The 22,756-nt window shown below is 39.1% G+C and overlaps 1 protein-coding gene across 1 annotated transcript in view; it reads left to right on the top strand.

Moving 5' to 3' along the window:
• The window catches only part of IMMP2L (inner mitochondrial membrane peptidase subunit 2), a 912,540-nt gene that overhangs the window by 494,555 nt on the left and 395,229 nt on the right, over positions 1 to 22,756 (top strand). The window lies entirely within an intron of this gene.

Here is a 22,756-nt window from a genome sequence, read left to right as displayed (position 1 = left end):
GTGTGGCTAGTGACCTGCGCTCGCACACAGGCCTCCTGGCGGCGGCAGCAGCGGCCTTAGCGTCCCATGTCCGTCTCTGGGCTCCGCACTCTTAGCCGCGGCTCGCGCCCGTCTCCGGAGCTCTCCCAAGCAGCGTTCCCAATCCCCCCTCCTCGTGCACCAGGAAACAAAGAGGGACGTAAAAGTCTCTTGCCTCTTCGGCAGGTCCAGACCCCTCCCCAGACTCTCTCCCGGCCAGCCGCGGCGCACCAACGCCCTGCAGAGCAGACAAGCCTCTCGGCTGGTGAGTGCCGGTCGGCCCGATCCTCTGCGCTGGAATCTCTCCGCTTTGCCCTCCGCACCCCTGTTGCTGTGCTCTCCTCCGCGGCTCCCAAGCTCCCCCACTCCGCCTCCCGAAGTCTCCACCCACGAAGGGGCTCCTAGTGTGTGGACACTTTTCCTCCTTCACAGCTCTCTCCCGCTGGTGCAGGACCCGTCCCTATTCTTTTGTCTCTGTTTAGTTTTTTCTTTTGCCCTAACCAGGTACGTGGGAGGTTCCTTGCCTTTTGGGAGGTCTGAGGTCTTCTGCCAGCGTTCAGTAGGTGCTCCGTAGGAGTTGTTCCACGCGTAGATGTATTTCTGGTGTATCTGTGGAGAGGAAGGTGATCTCTGCGTCTTACTCTTCCGCCATCTTCCCGGAACTCTCCCACTGTTCACCTTTAACGCTCACTTTAAATATTCCTTCTTGTGACAAATCTGTCCCCTGCCAAAAGAGGCTGGGTTTAGTGCTCTGCCGCTGGGCCCATAGTACAAAATAATTGATCAGAATGTATTATTGAATAAATGAATGAGTGAAATTTGAGTAGAGGTTCAATGGATAAGAAAGTAAAATTGCAAAGTGTTTAAGCACAGCAGCGTTAAGTCTTTAAATCTATAATTGTGGATGTGTAGCCATGTATAAATGAGAGCAGAGTTATTCTTTGGTTCTTGTGTGAGACGGTTAAGCCATAATCCACTGCTAATGGGTCAGAGTTATCTACTCTTGATTACATAGAGAACCGATGTGCGAATATGAACCAAGAAGAGGAATCCGTCACAATTTCTTGGGGCGGGGAGAAAAAGAAGAGCTCACACCTATCAATGATAGGGAGGCAGTATTCTCTTTGATAGCAAATTTAATATTGTTGTTATATCTATTATTATTTAATTTATTTATTTTTGGCTGCATTGGGTCTTTGTTGCTGCACACGCAGGCTTTCTCTATTTGCAGTGAGCGGGGGCTACTCTTGGTTGTGGTGCACAGACTTCTCATTGTGTTGGCTTCTCTTGTTGCAGAGCACGGGCTCTAGGCACGTGGCCTTCAGTAGTTGTGGCACGTGGGCTCAGTAGTTGTGGCACACAGGCTTAGTTGCTCTGTGGCATGTGGGATCTTCCTGGACCAAGGCTCGAACCTGTGTCCCCTGCATTGGCAGGCGGATTGTTTACCACTGTACCACCAAGGAAGCCTGTTGTTATATCTATTATTGTTGTTGGTTAAGGAAATACAAATGATTTTCCTTGAGCTATCCACAAAACACAAGGGAATAGATCAGAATTTGCAATACCTCACTCTACACATGTGGAAATTATGTGTGCTGAGATAATAAAAGTACCTAGAATAATAATTAATAATATTCATTGAGAGTTAACTATGTGCAAGACACTGAAGTCTGGTTAACTCTGCATATGTTCAGTTTTATTCTTACAATGCTGTGAGACATTCAGGCACCTGCCCTTTTTCACAGAAGACGAAACTGAGGTTGGTAAACTTTTGCAGTCATAGAGGCAGTGAGGAACTAGGGCTGGAATACAGGTCGGACTCCAAAGCCAACACTCTTAAAACTATCTTCTTGCCTCTAGGTATCTTCTGAGGCTCTCATTCTCTTCTTTGCATGCTCTACAGAACAGCTTTTGCTTCTTGTATTTGCTTATTTGTAACCAGATTGACACAGCACATTCATAGCAGAATGCTAACAGTAATTTAGCTGTATCTCACTTTTCTCACTTCAGAATCTCTGAGTGCATTCCTGTCTTCCTAACTGGATGATTTCATTGTATTGTGGCGATACCTATAAACAAGTATCCTCAAAGGCAAGCATTATATCAACTCAGATAATTTTTTTAAAGTTTTCATGTTGGCTTTTATTACTCTAGGATAGTGTCTGTATTTGGCTGCCTTTTAGAGTCAATATTTAAGATTAATGACAGTTGTATTAGAGAAGCCAGCTCTTTTTCTAATTGTTGTGTTGGCCTGAAAATGGATAAGTAAATGGATAAATAGAAACAGCTACATAAAACTTCAACATTGCTGTACATAAAACTAATTTACTGTTTTATTTTTAAAAATATATTTGAGACTTTCAAAAGGCAAAATTTTCACCTTTTCCTAACAACAGAATTTCAAATCTTTATCAAAGATGACTGCTATGCAGAAAACTGGAAAATCAGAAGCAGCAGACTTTAGGCATAGACAGAAAAAGAATAAGGCAAGCTTAGGCTTTAAGGTAAGAAAATGTTTTAAAATGCATTCAAATGAAAGAACAAAATGTGTCTCTTTTGTGAAATCCCTTATCTTTCTTTCCATTCTGTAGACATGCTGCAAAAAATGAGTAAATTAACCCGCATAGTAAGAGTACTTCTTACATCCTTAACCTTCTATAAAGGGTATGTTTTATTAGAAATGCAATGAATAGTCAGTGTTTTAGCCATTTTAGACTTTGGGGGTGCTCCCCAGCTGTATAATGCTCACTGAGAGCCTATGTGTGGACTGCGGGGCTGGGAGAAGCCTGGACGGAGGGGCTGTGCTGAGCGCTTTCACATAGTTCCCATTACTAGGGAAACCACTCGTTTTGTCTGAACATGCTCTGAATAGATGTCTCATTTGAAGTCTAGTGCTCAAACCATGAGGATTGAATTATGGAGCTGAGAAAGAAATGAGGGGAACAAAAACTGTTTGAAAATGCCACCAAGCATTCACAAAGCGTCGTACTGTAATAACATTCCACGAGACAGAAGGTGCATTTATTTTTACCGCATTCCAAGTTATTTTGGTGTTTTAAAAGCAAATTCCTTTGCCTGCCCACGTAATCAAAATAAGCAAAGCAGATGTTCTTCTGACCTATTCTTAATTCTTGCTCTTGTTAGGGTCTCACTCGGACGTGTGACATACAGCATAGGAAGGACAAAATATGGATTCTTATATTAATCTAGAATTGCTCCGTTGTGCTTTGTAACTAAATGTATAGTGCTATCTCTGTGCCAATAAACAAACGCATGTTCAAAGTCAGACCTCAGAATTTGCAGCCTCCAAATTGTCACTGTTAAATTCAGAATGGCTACTGCGAGGTGGTGCTTGTTGTTCTTTACTGAGCCTCCAGTTCAGATTCTGAGTGACAAAGCCCTGCTTCTAGAAAGCCTCCTGCCCCCTTCTCTAGCTTCTGGCAACCCACAGCAAAGAAAGTAGCTCCTACTGGACAATCAGCTGACCTTTCTTTCTTCCTCACCCTGGAAAGTAGGGTTTATGGGGCTTCGATTACAATATAATCTTTATCATCCCATTCCCCATTCTTTGATAAGGGCTATTGACATTTTCTTAAATGTACGTAAAGTGCTGTACAGACACCCTAAGCAGAGGTTGCCACCTCTAAACCCATAAAGAAAGTCAGGAGCCACCACTGCAAGGAAGGAAGGCATTGTTATCTTCATTTTGAGCTACTTTAATCCTTTTATCAAACAAGAGGTATATCAATACATCAACTAATCCACAAATGCAGAAATTAATACACATTTATAGATTCCTTGCCATTTTACTGTTTTGCTGATGCTTGTAGCAGTAAGATAACTTGTCTGAACAAGAGTCAGTGGCTGAATGAGGTATTGGACTTGTAGCCTCACACTTTAGCTCTGCATTGTGGACAGAGGATACTGAGGACTCCTCGGAATACCAGTGTTACAAAGAGCTGCTGTCAAGTCTAAGACCTAGAAACAAGCATAGAAAGCGAGTACAGTTTTATTTCCTTAATAATCATACAAAGCCAACAGCATTGTCAGGTCTTGTTTTTATAAAACTTTTCCTTTTTCACCCGTCATGCATGTTTAATAAACATGTATTTCAAGTAGATGTCTTTTACAGATTTCCTGCCTGACCAAGTTTAAGAAATACCAACAACTGTTTTCTAGAATTCAGTTGCATACCAACACCACTTAAACGGCCCTAGATTTGAAAGAAAGCTTATTCTTATGAAAGTACGTAAGTACTTACCCTATCAGTAACCTCCTCACTAGTTCAGATTACGAGTCTTCAATTCATTTTGAAACGAACAGCCTGAAGCGTGCCAGCTGTTTCTAGTCTGAGGTGCCTATGGAGTATTTACTCAGAGTGTATGTTTAGCACTTTAGCTATTGTGGCTGCTGACAAGAGAATTCTAATACTTAGACTTACTATGAAGTTCGTTTTCAAAATGAATATACATTCGGTTCCTTATAGTTTATCCCCTCAAGGTTTGGCAGAGATCAGGATGTATGCATCTTCCTGTTCTTAGTACTCAGCATGAGGCCTGACATAAAGCAAGCGTTCAGCAGAGGAGATTGAACTGAATTATTTGATATGAGAAAAATACAGCAAGCTCAGCATTTTTAATGACTCTTAGCCTGGCGTAACTGAGTGTGAAATGATGGAAACATCAAATGTTTAACCTGATTTAACATTTATCTAATAAAGTCTAATTTTTCCATGGCCCTTCAATCACCTATAGCCCTTTTTGAAATATTTTTTGTGTGTATATAAAAGTGATAAAATTTCACTGAAAGTATTGAACCAAACCTGTCATACACCCTTTGCTTTGTTTCAAGCGTGCATGGTTATATTTGTATTTCATTCTCTTAATGGGAGAGTTCTCAGAACGTCTCCAGTTACCGCAAATCATCAGATATTCGTTATAATTCTGTTTCTGCCTGCAGCCATATATTTGCAGTCTGTTGTAACAATCATACATTTCCATTAACACCAAGAATCATTTTATTTGGAGAAGAAAGTCCTGTTTAGAAAACTTAAATTTGTTAGTAGACCAAAGAGATTTTAATTTGAACAGGAATGGAGAATTTACAATTATTAAAATTACTAGTACATATCTATGATTTGGTAAAGTTAGAAGCTCATTTAGTAATTTTTTAGAGAAGTTATAGTCTTTACCATGCATCTTCAAACATACATACATTTTGAATCATGAACTATCTCATATATGATTTAGGACATTGTGTTAATACCCAAGTCAAAACTTAACTTCCCAGGACAGATAACATTGTGAGGGTGATTAAAATGTAGTGAATTTAAATATAAGTAAACACCCATCCATGCAGTATTGTACTTAGAAACAGTGAGTTGAGAAAAAATTAATGCCATTTTTAACTCAATGAGACTTGTATTGATTCTTTATTCCTTTTACATTGTTTGACTAAATATATGTCTGTTTAAGATTGTTTATAACAAAATAGCTCAGGTATATTTTAGAAAATTTGGAAAATTTAGAAAGGATCAAGAAGGGAGAAAAAACCTTTGCCATCAAAGGAAGTGTATACTTTGATATGCTTTTTTTTTTTTTTTTGCCCGGTACGCGGGCCTCTCACTGTTGTGGCCTCTCCCGTTGCGGAGCACAGGCTCCGGATGCACAGGCTCAGCGGCCACGGCCCACGGGCCTAGCCGCTCCGCGGCATGTGGGATCTTCCCGGACCGGGGCATGAACCCGTGTCCCCTGCATCGGCAGGTGGACTCTCAACCACTCCAACACCAGGGAAGCCCTGGTATGCATTTTTGTTATTACATATCAGAAAATATTCCATTTAAGAAAGTTATATCATAAAAATAAGAGAATCTTTATTATTATTATTTTTTGCGGTACGCGGGCCTCTCACTGCTGTGGCCTCTCCCGTTGCGGAGCACAGGCTCCGGACGCGCAGGCTCAGCGGCCATGGCTCACGGGCCCAGCTGCTCCGCGGCATGTGGGATCTTCCCGGACCGGGGCACAAACCCGTGTCCCCTGCATCGGCAGGCGGGCTCTCAACCACTGCGCCACCAGGGAAGCCCCGAATCTTTATTATTTCAAGTGCATATATTAATACCATATAGATGACCCATTCCCCAAATACTGGATATTTGTTAAATTTTTTTTCATTGTTTTATGTTGTAAATAATGCTATGGTAAACATCATAGGATAGGATTACCATTAGAGACTTTTTGACTGAAGGATTTGGGCATTTTAAGATTCCTGTTATGTATTAGAGCTAACTTTCCTGAAACCACACACAACAATGTGTAAATCTCCTTCCTACCATGCCCATGCCAGCATTCGTTCATTCATTCATTCATTCATTCATCCATTCGTTCATTTATTTAAGAAATGTATTTGAATACCAAAGTATTGTGCTGAGAATATAAAGGTGAAAAACAAAGTCACTGATTTTAGAAATTTTACTTGTTGGGGAGATTTAGGAGATGGATGATAAATAGGCAATGATAAACATGCAAGTATGTAATAAGTTGTTTCCAGAAATTGGTATGAATTTTTTTTAAGTTAAAACAATAATAGCATGGTGAATAACAAAGAGTCTAACATGCAATATTAAAGTGGTTCCTCCTGAGAAGGTGCCATTTGAGCTCGGACATCAGTGTTGAAAAGAGAGTCAGTTAGGCTGTGGTTTTCCAGGCAGAAGAACAGAGCATGCAAAGGTCCTAAGACAAGAATGAGGTTAACGTGTCCTAGGGATAGAAAAAGGCCAGTGCGCCTAAGTGTAATAAACAAAGAGGAAATGGTAGGACATGAGACCCAAATGGTGCCCTGAGCTGAGATCATCTATGATCTTACAAACCATGTGAAGGAGTTGGATTTTCATTGTAATGTGTGGCCATTAAATGGTTTTATTAAGGGAGAGATATTATTGGATATATCGTTTTTATTCACTGTTTCAAAAATCACAAGGGTGCTGCATTCACAATTAGTGAGAGAAAGATAGGCGTTAAGGGGAGAAACAAGCTAATGGCTAGACTTCCATGGGAGCTGAATAGATGGTGAGAGATGGTAGGATTCTAGAGATATTTTAAATTTAGACGTAAAAGGACTGCTAACTGATTGTATGTAAAGGATTTAGAAAAAGATGATTTAAGCATGACTCCTACATTGTGGTGCAACTATCTTGGTGGATGGATGGTGATGATAATAAGGGAGATGTGGGATTGTGCAGGAAGAATGAGCTGCCCCACCCCCAGAGTTGTTTGGCCTATATAATGGAGGCATAATGTTGCAAAATGCTTAAAATGCTTTCATATTTTGCTCAACTGCATAAAGCAAAAACCAAAAAAACGTTACCGTCATCGGTTCTACTCATTCACTTCCCTGAAGGGAGATAAATATATAATTATGCAATGATCAGAAGAAACAATTAGTACAAAGGCCCTAAGGTGTGGATTTCTAGACCAACTATGGCAAGCTAGGCTTTCATCTTGAGATAAGATTTCCCTGATTCCGTCTGAGCTCAACTGTCTCAGCTCACATAAGTTTTCCCAAGTTGGGAAGAGACTATCTGCTGTTTGGTAAATCAGAAAGAAGAAAAATAAGATGTCATGGAAGGAAAAGAAAAGCTTTTTATTTGGTCTAGTCTGAGGCTTTATAAGAAGAAAAGAGGGGAGAGAGATGACAGTTAGGTGGTTGCAGAGGTGTCTTCTAAAGTGCCCTCTTGGAGATGGGTGAATGAATTAAGTAAATAAAATCATTGTTTATGTCTCTGGTAACATATCACCTCTTTACTCTCCCATCTCTCTTACACCATGCCACAACAATTTCACCACACCACACAGTCATCCAAAAGAATTAGCTTTCCTGAGCCACAGGAGCTGGGTTGAGCGACAGTGGTCTAATGGCTAGAGTCCCTGCAGCAGAGGCTGGGCTGGTGCCTGAGCTACACACTGAATGAAGGACAAGTCAGTCATTCCAGAGTTTGCTACTAGTGGGAGCTGGGGTGAGGATGATTGGGCTACTCAGAACTGCCAGGCTCTGAGCAAACAGACGGAAACAAACAAAAAAACCCACAAAAATGCCAAGCCCAGGGCTTCCCTGGTGGCGCAGTGGTTGAGAGTCTGTCTGCCGATGCAGGGGACATGGGTTCGTGCCCCAGTCGGGGAAGATCCCACATGCCGCGGAGCGGCTGGGCCCATGAGCCATGGCCGCTGAGCCTGCGCGTCTGGAGCCTGTGCTCCGCAACGGGAGAGGCCACAGCAGTGAGAGGCCCGCGTACCGCAAAAAAAAAAAAAAAAAAAAAAGCCAAGCCAAACGACCAAAATCCCACAAAAATTGTAACAATCATAGATTGCAGCTCAGAACATCAGCAGGGTGAGAGGCATCCAGGGGCATCCAGAGTGGATGCCAGCTCTGCTGTGCTTCTCAGACTTGTGAATCACTTAAGGATCTGGTTAAAATGCAGATCCTGATCCAGTAGGGCTGGAGTGTAGACTGGGGCTGTGCATCTCCAACAAGCTCCCAGGTGATGTCAGTGCCGATGGTCACAGACCACAATTTGAGTAGCAAAGAGCTAGTACATAAAAGGATCATCATGAAAGCCAGTGGACCCCTCCCACCAATGTCATGAGGGCAGATATTTGAAGAACCAAGTGTTCTTTTATCTCCTTGAGAGAAATTAAATATTATCTGAAGGATCTCTCCAACTATCAGACTAGGCCAAATTTAAACTAGGTAAGATGTTTTGTTCATGTGATTTTCTTACAGCTAGCAGGTAGAAGGCTGGGGAGAACAATTTCACTGGCTGTAAATAAAAGTATAGCATTCTTTTTTTTTTTTCTCTGTGCGTTCCAGAACAGCCAGTTAAGCTTGGGTTGCCTTTTAGCTAGATAATGGCCACATCCCATTTTGGATGTATGAACATAGCTCCCAGAGGAGAAGTCAGAGTTGAAGATACAAATTTGGAAGTCATCCACTTGTCCTTAGATGAAACTTCCTGGGGAAGGAGTGTACAGAGACAAAGAGGTCCGGAGATCTGACCTGAGGCCGTCTATCATTTAATGTGAACTGAAAGTGGAACAGCTCCCAAGGGAGGAGGAGAAGGAACAACCAGCAAGAAGGCAGCCAGAAGACCTCAGTGTTAGGGAAACCCAAAGAAGAATGGAGTGGCTAGCTGTTGTAATGCTCATGCGATTTTGAGTATTAGGAAAGCAAAATATTGCCCATCAGATTTGGCCACTACTAATAGAGATTTATGATGTATATCAAGAAAACTTTTAAGAGTTTGGAAGCAAGCTATTTAAAAATATAACTGCTAGAATTTTCTGCTGCCATTAGAATCAAAATTCTTGAGAACATTGCCTTAGAGCCATTGTCTTTACTTCCTGACTTCCCCTGATCTTTCCATTCCACTCTAACTGGCCTTTGATTTTTGTCCTTCCATTGAATACTTCTTATCAGTCACCTGTATGTTGCCCCAGAATTCCCCCAGATTTCTTTTTTCTTACGGATTCTATACGAATAGGGTTTCTTGAGATTTTCAGCATTTCTGTTTTTTGGTTGTAGCAAAAAGGACTGCAAAACTACCCTTATTGCTGAAATTTGATATGGGATTACAATCTTGGTCAGAATCAGAAGTGGAAGGAAAAACAAACATTCAAATGTTTCTGGAAGTAAAAAAACATTGTATTTTAAGAAAAATTGGGACTCTGTTACCCTCTTCTTTTGTAATCAAGCCTCATTAGCAAGAATATTAGAATGTTGGTTTCCAGCAGTGCCTGTGTAGATGAAATCTCCATGAGCCAACTTCCCTTTCCAGAGTGTGATAAATGCTGTTCAGAGAATTCTAGATAGCTGACAGAGGAACAAACATTTAGGCAGAACTATGTTCAAAAATGAGAGAACTAAAGATATGCTTCATGGGTCCATGTATTTTACATGGGACCAGGATTAACTGGGTTTTGCTCTGAACCTTAAGAAATAAAGCTCTTTCAGCTTTGTTAGAAATAAACATTGCTTTGAAAGATTATTGTACGTGTAGTGTTTATGAAAAGCAAATTAGTATTCTCTAATTTTTCTCAAACATTTAAGGCGGAAATCAGTTAAAAGAAAGACCCTGAACCCTTTGATGAGGCATCGTGTAGGTGGAGAGATTACAGGTCAGGGAATGAATAGACCAGGTTTCTTACTCTCACTCTGACCTAAACTTAATGTCTTAGTTTGGGTAAGTCATTTAAACTTTCTGGACCCTGTGCTTTACCTAAAAAATGAAGGGATTAAACCTGGTTGTCTCTGAGGTCCCTTTCAGCTCTGATGTTTTGTGAGACTATAGTTCAATAGTCAAAATCACAAAGAAGCCAGAGGTTAATAATTAAAGGAGGTTGGTGTACAGACCATTGGAAATAAGAATTATCTTCCTGAGCAGCAAGTTCTGCTACATAATTGGTGGCACAACTAAGGAAGCATTTAAGGAAGACCTCTATTTCAGCAAGCGACAGTTAAGAGAAGATACCTCTCAAGGGAATGGTGGAATCCCACACATTTGAGCCTCCTAAAAGTGGACCCAAAATAGCAGTAAAAGTGATGCCATGGGGAATAATCTCGCACTGGCAAGCAGATAGGCTTGATAAGCAAATGGGATTTCTCATTTCCGTTTGCCATGCTTCTAAGGGGAAAATGGCAATTAAGAGATAGTATGGGGCTTCCCTGGTGGCGCAGTGGTTGAGAGTCCGCCTGCCGATGCAGGGGACAGGAGTTCGTGCCCCAGTCCGGGAAGATCCCACATGTCGCGGAGCGGCTAGGCCCATGAGCCATGGCCAATGAGCCTGCGCATCGGAGCCTGTGCTCCGCAACGGGAGGGGCCACAACAGTGAGAGGCCCGCGTACTGCATAAAAAAAAAAAAAAAAAAAGAGATAGTATGGCTATGAACATAGTCTCTGATCTGTGTAACCATATAGGCTTGAACGAAATTAAACTTATTTCAGAAACACAATTTTTAAAAATTTAGTGCTTAAGTAAAAAATTCCAAACTTACAGAAAAGCTGCAAGGATAGTACAATGAATTCCCAAATACCCACAACAATTGATAGCATTTTGGCTTGCTCCCTCTCTCTATATATATGCACACACATCACACACACACATACACACACACACACACACACACACACACACACACACATATTGTTGTCATTTTTATTGCTATCATTATTGCTGACCAACATGATTGTAAATTGTAGATATGATGACCCTTTAGCACTAAGTCCTTTCTAAGAAGCGTTTCTCTTATATAATCATAGTACAACTATCAGATTCAGGATTTTTGACAACAGCACAATGCTATTATCTAATGTATAGTCCATATTCAAGTTTTATCAATTGTTCTAATAGTGTTCGTGTTAGCCATTTCTCTGTCCTAACTAAGAATCCAATTGAGCATCACACATTGCCTTTAGTTGTCAGGTGTCTTTCTACTGTTTTTCATGACACTGACATGTTTTGAATTTTGTATCATTTCCCTTATTTTTGGTTTTTCTAATGTTTCCTCATGATTGGATTGAGGTTTTGCATTTTGAGAGTAATACAACTTTAGTACCTCATATCAGGAGGCACACAATGTCAGTTTGCCTCAGTTTTAGTGATGTCAAGATTGATCCCTTAGCAAAGGTAGTATCTGCCATGTTTATCCACTGTAACATTAACTTTTTTTTGGTATTAAGTAATATGTTTTGTCTAAATATTCTATTCCTTATAAACTCTTATGCAGTAGGTCTAGCATTCATTGACGATTCTTGCCTGAATCAAGTACTATTATGATGTTGCACAACGGTCATTTCTACCATTCCTTTTACAGTTGTCCTTCAGTATCCATGAGGGACTGGTCCCAGGACCTCCCTCCCCCACCCCACAAATACCAAAGTCCGTGGATGCTCAAGTCTTTTATATAAGATGGCATAGCACTGTTGGCCCTCAAGCTGCTGGAGGTTCCATAATCCAGGGATTCAACCAACCATGGATTCTAAATGTGGAACCCGTGGGTACAGAGGGCCAACAGTATATTTATTAGTTGGCCCGTAGCTCTTATAAGGAATAGTTTTCTCTTCTCCCTTTTTGTTTAGTACCAGTAAGGGACTAGTAGATTCATCTTCCCCACAGTGAGTCATAACCATCATTATTCATTGTGATTCTCACATTGTCCCAGGTTTGGCAGTGGGCAATATTTCCTTTTAAAATTCGTTCACTCATTTGTAATGACCCCATCATTTTTTATGGGTACTTATCATCGACAAAGTCTTGGGAAGTCTGCTATAAACTTAAAAAAATGAAGTGAAATTCATATAACATAAAATTAACCATTTTGTAGTGTCCAGTGTAAGTAGAATTTAGTGCCTTCACGGTGTTGTGCAGCTACCACCTACATCAAGTCCCAAAACATTTTCACTATTCCAAAAGAAAACCCTAAACCCATTAAGTACCCACTTCTTGTTCTTCCCTTTGCTCTAGCTCTTGACAACCACCAATCTGCTTTCTATCTCTATGAATTTACCTACTCTGCATATTTCATATAAATGGAATCATACAGTATGTGACCTTTTGTGTCTGGGTTCTTTCACTTAGCGTAATTTTTTATAGGCTCATCCACATTGTAGCATGTATCAGTACTTCATTCCATTTTATGGCTGAATAATATTCCATTGTATGCATATCTACATTTTTTTTATTCATTCTTCACTTATGGGCATTTGGATTGTTTCTACCTTTTGGCTGTTGTGAATAGTGCTGCTATGAACATTCGTGTACAAGTATTTGTTTGAGTACCTATTTTCAGTTTTGGAGGGTATATACCTAGGAGTGGAATTGCTGGGTTACATGGTGATTCTATGTTTAACTTTTTAAGGAACCACCAAACTGTTTTCCACAGTGGCTGTACTAGTTTACATTCCCACTAGCTGTATGTAAGGGTTACAGTTTCTCTACATCCTTGCAAACACTTGTTATTTTCATTTTTTTGATTCTCAACATTCTAGTAAGTATGAAGTAGTATCTTATAGTTTTGATTTGTATTTCTTTAATGCCCAATTATTTTAAGCATCTTTTCGTATGCTTTTTGGCCATTTGTATATCTTCTTTGCAGAAATGTCTATTGAAGTTCTTTGCCTATTTTGAAATGAGTTGTTTGGTTTTTTGTTGTTGAGTTGTAAGAGTTCTTTATATGTTATAAACTTTTAGTAATACATAGCATCATTTACTTAAAAACTAAAAAGTACAAATGTTTTTAAACTCATGATTTCTTCTGATCTGAGATTTAAGTTGTGGGACTTGAATTAACAATAGTGTCAAGAAAAATATCAAATAGGTAATCATTTTTAATTACTTAACTGAAATTTGAAGGTAAGTCTATTTATATATACAACCAAGAAATGTAGGTTTGTTCTATCTGGGGTTTAGTTAAAATATTATATGATATGCCTGTTGTCCAAGGCTCCTTCAGTGTGGCTATGATGGTGCAGCAGACTTTTAGAATCCCCAGTGAATCAGGAGTCCACACTCATTGGGGAAAATCACTTTACACTCAGTATTTCCCCAGTGAGGCTCAATGTGGCAGACATGTTAAAGTCTAGTTTGCAAAAACAACTTGCTCTGGCTAAGTTTTGACCAAATTTTCTTATTTTCTTGATAAAAATTCTCCAATCACCAGTTCCTTTCTAGTCAGATAATGTTTTTATTTAACAACAAAAAACAGATTTTTCTAACCATCACCTCCATATATAATTACTTCCCTAAACTATTATTCATCAACTGAATGCTAATCACTATTTGCCATGACAGTTATCAGCAGTGCCACCGTGGGATATGCTGCTTCAAACTTTGGTGGAATGTTTTGTAGCATATCAATGCTGTCATTTTCAGATGCAGAGGCTGCCTTTTGAGGTGGAGCCTGCAACCCTTTACAGTTTTGTGTTGCTCACTATTTTTTCCAATGGAATTTTTAGCTTTCTTTTCATTATTCAAAGTTTCTTTGGACTTTACCCATTGGCAGGTGTTTTTTTCACTATAGTTTTACATCTAGTTTTATATTTCAGACAAAAATGTGAACCACTTTTGCTAAAAACTGTTTTCCTTTCAAACTACAAATCTGTGTTGTGAGCTTCTGGGTAATATTTATCACCTCTCTTCTGTTACATATGGACTATCTTTGGAGAAGGGTAGGGATGGCAGAGATGCTGGATGTGAAACTTCCAGGACGACTGTACTAGAGACAGAAATGTGACTTGTTTCATCATATATTTGCAAATAGAAAATAACTTTCAGGGGGACATCATCCTGTCTTTGCCCCTGGAAACTCGTTCAATAGTACATTCTAGACAGATTTGAAGGTTGTTTCTTTGAAATTGGTGCGGCTGTCTTTCCACCTTAGCTATCTCTCCAGGAAGGAGACCAGTTCCAGATGGCCCCATTTCCCCTGGACATCTGGGCCCTAAATGGTAACTGGGAAGGGATTAGTGAGAAGTACAGCAAGGGTCCCAGGAGAATCACTGCTTTGTATATCTATATGTTTAGAATCTAAATGCTACTTAACAATGGTCAATATAATCATCAGTGTTCATTATAATTATTAATCTCCAAATAGCAATTAAGACACATTTCAGAATCTTTTCTACCTAGAAGCACAGAATGTTCTAGTTATAAGAGACCTTAGATGTTATGTTATTCACTATAATCTTCTAATTTTATAGACAAAAAAACTCAAGTCCAGTGTTCTTTATGGCCTATTGTTATAGACTAGTTCATTTTTAATCCTAATTGTACCAAATGTTTGTGTTCAAAGGACATCTAACAATTGTCTAGGAACTAAACAAGATGCCTGTTGCAGCTTACCCATCCGCAGACATTGCTAATAGATCAAAGTGCTCCTTCCTACTGAGCACAAAGCCTCTTTCTTACATGCTCAGCCATCATTACCAGTAAAAAGACGTTGGTAAAAGGTAAGGAATCTATTTGCCTTACCAGATCTAGTCCAGTCCCTTCAATTTAAAGAAGAGATAAAAGAAAAACAATAGTGAGGTTCTTTGCTTAGGTTGCAAAAGAAATCATTTGCTGAGCAGACCTCTTGCCTCCTGGTATAGCATCCATTCTACTTTGCCAGAGTATCCATGCACCCAGCCTCTGTCATGGCTGAATACCAGACTGAAAGCTGAGTAAAAAACTACTCTCTCAAGGAATTCCTCTTTTATTGTTATCGGCAGAGAGATAGCTGGCTTCACCGCCTGATTAGCCCATTCATTCAATGAACAAAAGAACAAAAGGGATTTGAGTTAGACTTCTGAGATGTCTTTTCTAAAATTAGAATGACCTCACTGTTTGTTCTGGGAAGTTTAAAGTTTGAAGAATAGGGTGTCTTTCAACATTGCTATTGTCTATATTAAATTTTAGTTGGAAATTAAAGGGATCTTTTTAATTGCTTTTGATAACACTGAGATTTCTCTTTCAGTTGCCTGAAGTTGATATATATGCTATTAAAAATATAAAAACAATAATAACTTGGAGAGATCATAATTTATTGTTTGATGTTTTTTCTTAAAATTTTTTTTGTTTCATTTAAGAATCTTTGCTCAGTTTTAGAGCCTATACCTTGTGGTTTCTGTCACTTTACCCCCTGGAACTGGAAAGTAGTACTGTTTTACAAAATATGAATAAAGTGACAAATTTAAGCTGGATATTGATTTCATAAGAATATGAAAATCAATCTTTTTTCTTCTTGCTGCTTTTTGCATATTAATTTAAACCAGCTTGGAAATGTGAGAAATTATTTCATACAGAATACATTTTTCTCTGCCAGAGTTTATCATGAAATGTTCCTTTTCCACAATGAAAAATGCTGCCCATCAGTCACAGACATTTCTGCAAAATTATTAGTGATACATGAAACAAATTTTGCCATCTGCCTTCTCACACACTTTCCTTCTCTTATTCTATATTCCCTATGGTCTTTTTATGTATGTGCATTTGTATGTATGTATGTAAGTATGTATGCATTTACTGATTCACATACACACACACTCACACACTCTATTCTTCACGATTAATTGACCGGCATAATGTTTACATAATTTTATTTATTTATTTATTTATTTTTTATGTATTTATTTTTTTACTCTTCAAATGTCCTGGTGTCACATTGGTTTAATCCAGGGTTTACTAAGCACTCAGTCTTCTTTGAAGGATTTTATATCTTCACACTGCTCCCCACCCCATCCTCAATCTCTTGCTGAAATTCTGTTAGAAACTGTGACCATGCATCTTCCTGGTTCTCTGCTTATTCCCTTGCTTTTCCTTCATTATCTGCTTTGTCAACTGTTGTCATGGAAAGAGCATATGCTCTGCTGTTAGACAAATACAGGTTCCAGTCTCACTTTTACCCTTAGTATGTGACTTTAAACAAGTTCTTTTTACCTCTTTGAGGCTCTGTTTTTTTCATCTGTAAAATGTTATAGTGCTTTCCTGTATGAGTGAGGCTCCTGACAGGGTAAGAAAAAAAAGACCTCCTCAGTTTAGGAAAAATTGAGAAGGATTTTTTAATAGAAGGACTAATTATGAAAGTATGTGGGATATTGAGGAGTAACGAGGGGAGGATGTGCAGGAATCCATTGAAACTACTGTCACTCACCTTCACTTCTGCATCTTCCTTTTCCAGCCAAAGGGAGAAAGGGAGGGAAGAGTTAATGGAATCATGTAGAACATTTTGCCTTAAGAGAAGCAGTGACTTTCTATCAAAGAGGGGCACAGCCAATCTGAGGCAGTCCTGCTGAGAGGGAACCACATGAATAAATACCAGCTTCTCTCTCCTCCCTCTCTCTAGCCTTCATCTGGGCTCCTCATTGGCTGTACTCAACCTTCAGTTAAAGATTGAGCTCATTTGTGTAATCCATACGGTTCAGCTCCCAAGTCAGAGATCATGGTGGATGCAAGAGTGTAAGCCAACTACAGAGTCAGAGGGAACCGCCCGCACCTCAGCCTCCAACTGCATTTTGGGGAGGGGGTTCTCAAAACTACCTTCAACTTTGATAGTCTGCTAGGAGGACTCACATAACCTACTGGAAGCTCTTATACTCACAGTTATGGTTTATTATAGGGAACAGATACTGATTAAAATTGGCCCATGGATGAAACACATAGAGCAGCGTCTGAGAAAGTACAAATGCAACGCTTCTATTATCTTGTCCTTATGGAGTCACATTATGACACATTATTTTCCTGGCACCAGTGTGTGACAGTATGCACATAGTATTGCCAACCAGGGAAGCTCACCGGAGCCTTGGCATTCTGAATTCCTATTGAGTCTCTATTACATAGGCAAGATTGATTGATTGCCCATGTGGTTGGTCTCAGTCTCTGGGTTGACTGACACTATGTGACCCAAAGCGCCCACCCTAAATCCCATTGTTGTTTTTCTCTATCATGGTCAACCCCTACCCTAAATCATACAGTTAGACTATCCAGCATGACTCAAGGCTCCCAGGCAATTGAAGATACTCCTAACTTTTCCAGGGCACAGAGATTACTTCCCATAAGCCAAGGGCAAAGGCCAAGGTTAGAATTTTACTACACAGTGAAATGAATGGAGAATGGATCTAGAGGGGCAAAAGTGAGCTATCAGGCCCATTGCCTTTAAGAATTACTTCAAAGATTAAAGGAAATAACCAATGTAAATCACCTCCTGTGTTACCTGGAACATGACCCTTATCTATTTAAAGTGTTATCTTCCTAAGGATCTTTGATCCTTTTCTCCTTTTACTTTGAAAATAGCATATGTTCCTATGACTTCTCCTTTGTTTTGTTAATGATTCTCATATTTTAAAATCTCATTCATTTTTTTAGTCTTTGTTCATCTACTTTATTCATTAAGTATTTATTAAGTAGCTACTTTATTCTGGTACAGATGTGGTTTCTGCCCTCATAGAATTTATAGCTTAGTATGGGAAACAAACAACAAAAAACCCAAATCAATCAATCACACACATAAAACGCACATGCACACACACACGTAGACATATATACACTTTAACATACACACTGGTAAACAAAAAATAGAATAGCTCTAAATTGCAGAAAGTACTTTAAAGAAAAGGAAAGGTGCTATGTCAGAGAATAACAGTGGAACCCCTCTGAATGGGGAAGGAGAAAATCTTAAAGTTGAGATGCTATGGCTGGAAAGGAGCCAGGTCTGAAATGATTTGGTGGTGATCGAAGGACACTCCATAAAGAAGGAATAGTATTTCCTGAGACAGGAAAGAGCTCGGTATGAAGAGTAAGTGAAAAAATATATATGTGGGTAGAATATATTGTGAGTGAAGAGCTATGATGAAGAACATAGATTTTAATGGAAGTGTCACAGGCAAATTGTTAAAAGGCCTTCAGTTAACACTTTAAAATATTATGTTGGTTGCACTGTGAAGAATCAATAAGTCTTAGAAAGTGGAAAGGAATAGGGCAAATTGGAATCCAAAAGACCCCTTAGAAGTCTATTTGGGCAGTAAAAGAGATGCTAGTAGCTTGGACATTGAGATGGTAGTGAATATGGTGAGTCCTAAGCCTGTGGACTTGAGATATATTTGGAGGTAGGTTTGATAGGACTAGCAGATGAGGAACGTGGAGGAGGGGTAGGAATGGATCATGACTCCCAGCCACCCATATTACTCACCCCATCTCTCTTTGAGAAGTTGGTGCCAGTCCCTGTGCTAGAAGGGAATTCCTCATAGAATCAGAGCTTCATCATTTCCAGTGTCTATAGACAATCCTACCTGGAATTCCAACTATCCAAGACCAACAATCATCATCACCTGGATAATGAATTCCAGACCCAGCCAGTTAGTCAGGGCCCTCTGGGGTTTGGTCCTGGCCTTTCCTGCTTTATTGACTGCCTCTTCACTAGTGTATATGCTTCACTAGGCAGTCTGATTAGTTGTTATGCTCTGAATGGCTTGCCCACTTCTCTCCAGTCTGTGAAGCTGACTTAGCTCAGACTATCTGCCACGTTTACCATTGAAATCTTATTTGTTTTTGAAAACTGAGTGATATGCCATCTCCTGCGTGAAACTCTTACCCCATTCCCGACCCTCCCTGTGTAATTAAAGAACTAGACTAAAAATATTTATATAAAGACTAGTAGGCATGAACTGCAGGAATGTAACCAGATACATGGAAACAAGCACCATTCTATTTCAAGTTTTTAATCTTGTATCATGCATAAGAGATTACAGAAATTTCCAGAATTTTAAAAAAGGGCATTGGGTCCTGACTTAGTCTGAATCCTGGAAACCTAATGCCATAGATTTCTTATACTTTGTGAGAGTGAAATTCATCTAAGTGAAATACCTAAACTCTTAAGACAGTATCTGAATCAAAACAGAGAAAGCAGGCTTTGAACATATATACAATATTCATTTTCCCAAGCAGCTTAATTTTAAATCAGTGATCCATATTGATATATAATAATAATAATTAACTTTCATTGAGTTCTTAATGTGTCACAAGCATTGTCCTAGCACTTTACACGAATTAATACATTTAGTCACTTGAAGAAAACAATGTGATGGATGCTAAATGATCTCCATGTTGTAGATTTAAGACTGAGGCTTAGAAAATTGAGATAACTTGACCCAGTGTCTTAAAACCAGTCATCAGTGCTCCAGCCCAGGACTCAAACAGTTTGACTTCAGAGCATGCGCAGCTCTGAACCCCACAATGGTGCCTCTTCATACAATCCCTATGCAATACAATGAATGTAAATCTGAAGGTTTTGTTCAGGCACGCTGAGGGAGGAAAGTAGAATTCTTGAGTATTATTTCATTTTGTAGATTTATATTATTGAATTTTATTGAAAGGTCAGGAAAATAATAAAGTATGTGGGTAAAATAATGTGAGTCCTTATAGAAAAGCCACAGGGATGCAAAATTGAGGGCATTTTAAACCTCGAGTTGTGGAAGTACCTGCAAATGCAATTAAGATAAATGAATGACTACTTCACATAGTCTTTCTGGATTGTCAGTAGTAGGCTTGGGTAAAAAGGTCATATCCATCTTGATAGCAAATGAATATTTATTTTTTAAAAATTTGTTTTTGGCCTCCTTGGGTTTATTACACCGCTATTTACAAAAACAAATCACTGAAGACTTGGCACATTGCAGACTCCGTTTTCTAGACGCTGAAAGAAATTCTGGCAACATTTCCATTAGCTTACTAATTAATAAGACAGCATTGGCTACTTTCAGAGGACTTGGATTCTGGCAAGAACAGCTCTTTTCTTCACAATTAGGTATTTAATCTTAAAGCTGTTACAGTATGCTACAGAGTCAAAAGTATATTTGTGTACATATTCTGAATTAAGAGGCTCTACCTTCTTATGGTATATAGATGGCTGTAACTTTACATACTTGAAGTCACCAACATGAAAAAGGCAAGGATATTGATTACCCTTGGGGAGAATTTGTTCTGTGATTTCCTGCTAAAATTTTGAGCAGTATAGCTCAATGCCTATCCCACATGGTCAGCAGAATATGTAAATGACAAGTATCTGGGCCAAAGTATATAAAATCAATTCATTGAACATTTATTGAGTGCCCTGTGTGTTCTAGCCACTATTTTAGACCCTGGGAGCAGAGAGGTGATGATAAGGTAGAGTCTTCCCCTCAGGAAATGTGTAGTCTAACAGGGGAGATAGGTCTGTAAATAAATATTTTAGGGAACTAGAAGCTGGGTACTATGGACTGTTATAGTGGGCTGTAGAGGAGAAATGCTTAAATTTTCCCTGGAACAATTAGAGAAGGCTTAAGTTTTCCATAATCGTATGTTTAAATATATAAATTCAAATACTTTAAACAGCATAGTTAATTTCATTTCATTTTATGGTCCTATTTTTATAAGGCTAAGGTACTGCCTGTTTAACGACCACTGATAAGCTGTGAGAAAGGGAACACGAAACATGGTGAGAAAGCATCAAGGTGAGAAAATAGAAATAATTCTTTAAAAGAAAAATCAAGGTAATGACTTCGATTTTTCAGTTTTCAAGGGTTTAGATTTTTTAAAGCAGAAATTTGGTAGTAGGGCTCAAGTCAGTATATGCTGGGTCATTTGTTGAAGATGCGTTCCTCCCTAAGACTTTGGCTAATTTCTCTGAAGGGTACAGAAGATGACAATAAATTTTTTTTTTTTTTTTTTTTTTTTTGCGGTACTTGGGCCTCTCGCTGTTGTGGCCTCTCCCGCTGCGGAGCACAGGCTCCGGACGTGCAGGCTCAGCGGCCATGGCTCACGGCCCCAGCCACTCCGCGGCATGTGGGATCTTCCCAGACCAGGGCACGAACCCGTGTCCTCTTCATCGGCAGGCGGACTCTCAACCACTGCGCCACCAGGGAAGACCCAGATGACAATAATTTTGATAGTTCTTGGGTTTCTATATGCTGATGTATTTTAGGGGTTCTCAAAGCTTCACACTTAAGAAAAATGGGTTAGAAGGTAGTGTAGCATGCTGAACTAAGTAGATTTACTCTTCTGCCCTTAGTTGTCTATCTTTTGTTTATCTATTTTCATATATAGAAAACTTAATTTAAAAAAATATATAACAAATTGTAATACTATTTATGATTCCTTTCTGAGTTCATATTTACTGGGTACAGACTGTCCTACAAACACAAAGAACTATTCTTAACCTAAGCTTACTCTTTACAAGAACTGTTTGTTCTTTCATATCTGAAGTTTGAATTATTTCAAATAGGCTAGCCAGCACATTTCAGAAATAAGTCTACATGGATGGACCCAGAGATTGTCATATTAAGTGAAGTAAGTCGGACAGAGAAAGACAAATATCATATGATATCACTTACATGTGTAATCTAAAAAAAATAATAATATAAATGAATTTATTTACAAAACAGAAATTTACAAAACAGACAGATAAAAAACTTAACGGTTATGAAAGGGGATAGTGGTGGCAAGGGGAGATAAATTAGAAGTTTGGGATTAACATATACATACTGTATATAAAATAGATAAACAACACGGACCTACTGTATAGCACAGGGAACTATATTCAAAATCTCGTAATAACCTATAATGGAAAAGAATCTGAAATAATATATATATATAATAACTGAATCACTTTGCTGTACATATGAAACTAACACAACATTGTAACTTAACTATACTTCAATTTTAAAAACAGGTTAAAAGTTTTTAAAAAGGAAAGAAGTCTAAAATACACATAATTTTATATAGTCGTGGTATAAATTTTTTAAAAAATAAATTTATGTATTTATTTATTTTTGGCTGCGTTGGGTCTTCCTTGCTGCACGCGGGCTTTCTCTAGTTGTGGCGAGAGGGGCTACGCTTCGTTGCGGTGCACAGCCTTCTCATTGCGGTGGCTTCTTTTGTTGCGGAGCATGGGCTCCAAGCTTGCGGGCTTCAATAGTTGTGTCATGCAGGCTCAGTAGTTGTGGCTCGCAGGCTTTAGAGCACAGGCTCAGTAGTTGTGGCAAACGGGATTAGTTGCTCTGCGGCATGTGGGATCTTCCTGGACCAGGACTCGAACCTGTGTTGCCTGCATTGGCAGGCGGATTCTTAACCACTGCACCACCAGGGAGGTCCCAGTATAAATTTTTATAGATACATTTTTATTGTCTTTTATTCGAACTCATAATAACTGGAAGTTACCTTTGATTGAAGTGACAGCCTGAG

Source organism: Leucopleurus acutus, assembly GCF_964270905.1.
Source record: "Leucopleurus acutus genome assembly, chromosome: 9".
NCBI classification, from domain to species: Eukaryota; Metazoa; Chordata; class Mammalia; order Artiodactyla; family Delphinidae; genus Leucopleurus; species Leucopleurus acutus.
The sequence above is the reverse complement of the archived record's forward strand: the minus strand, read 5'-3'. Positions and strand labels throughout refer to the sequence as shown.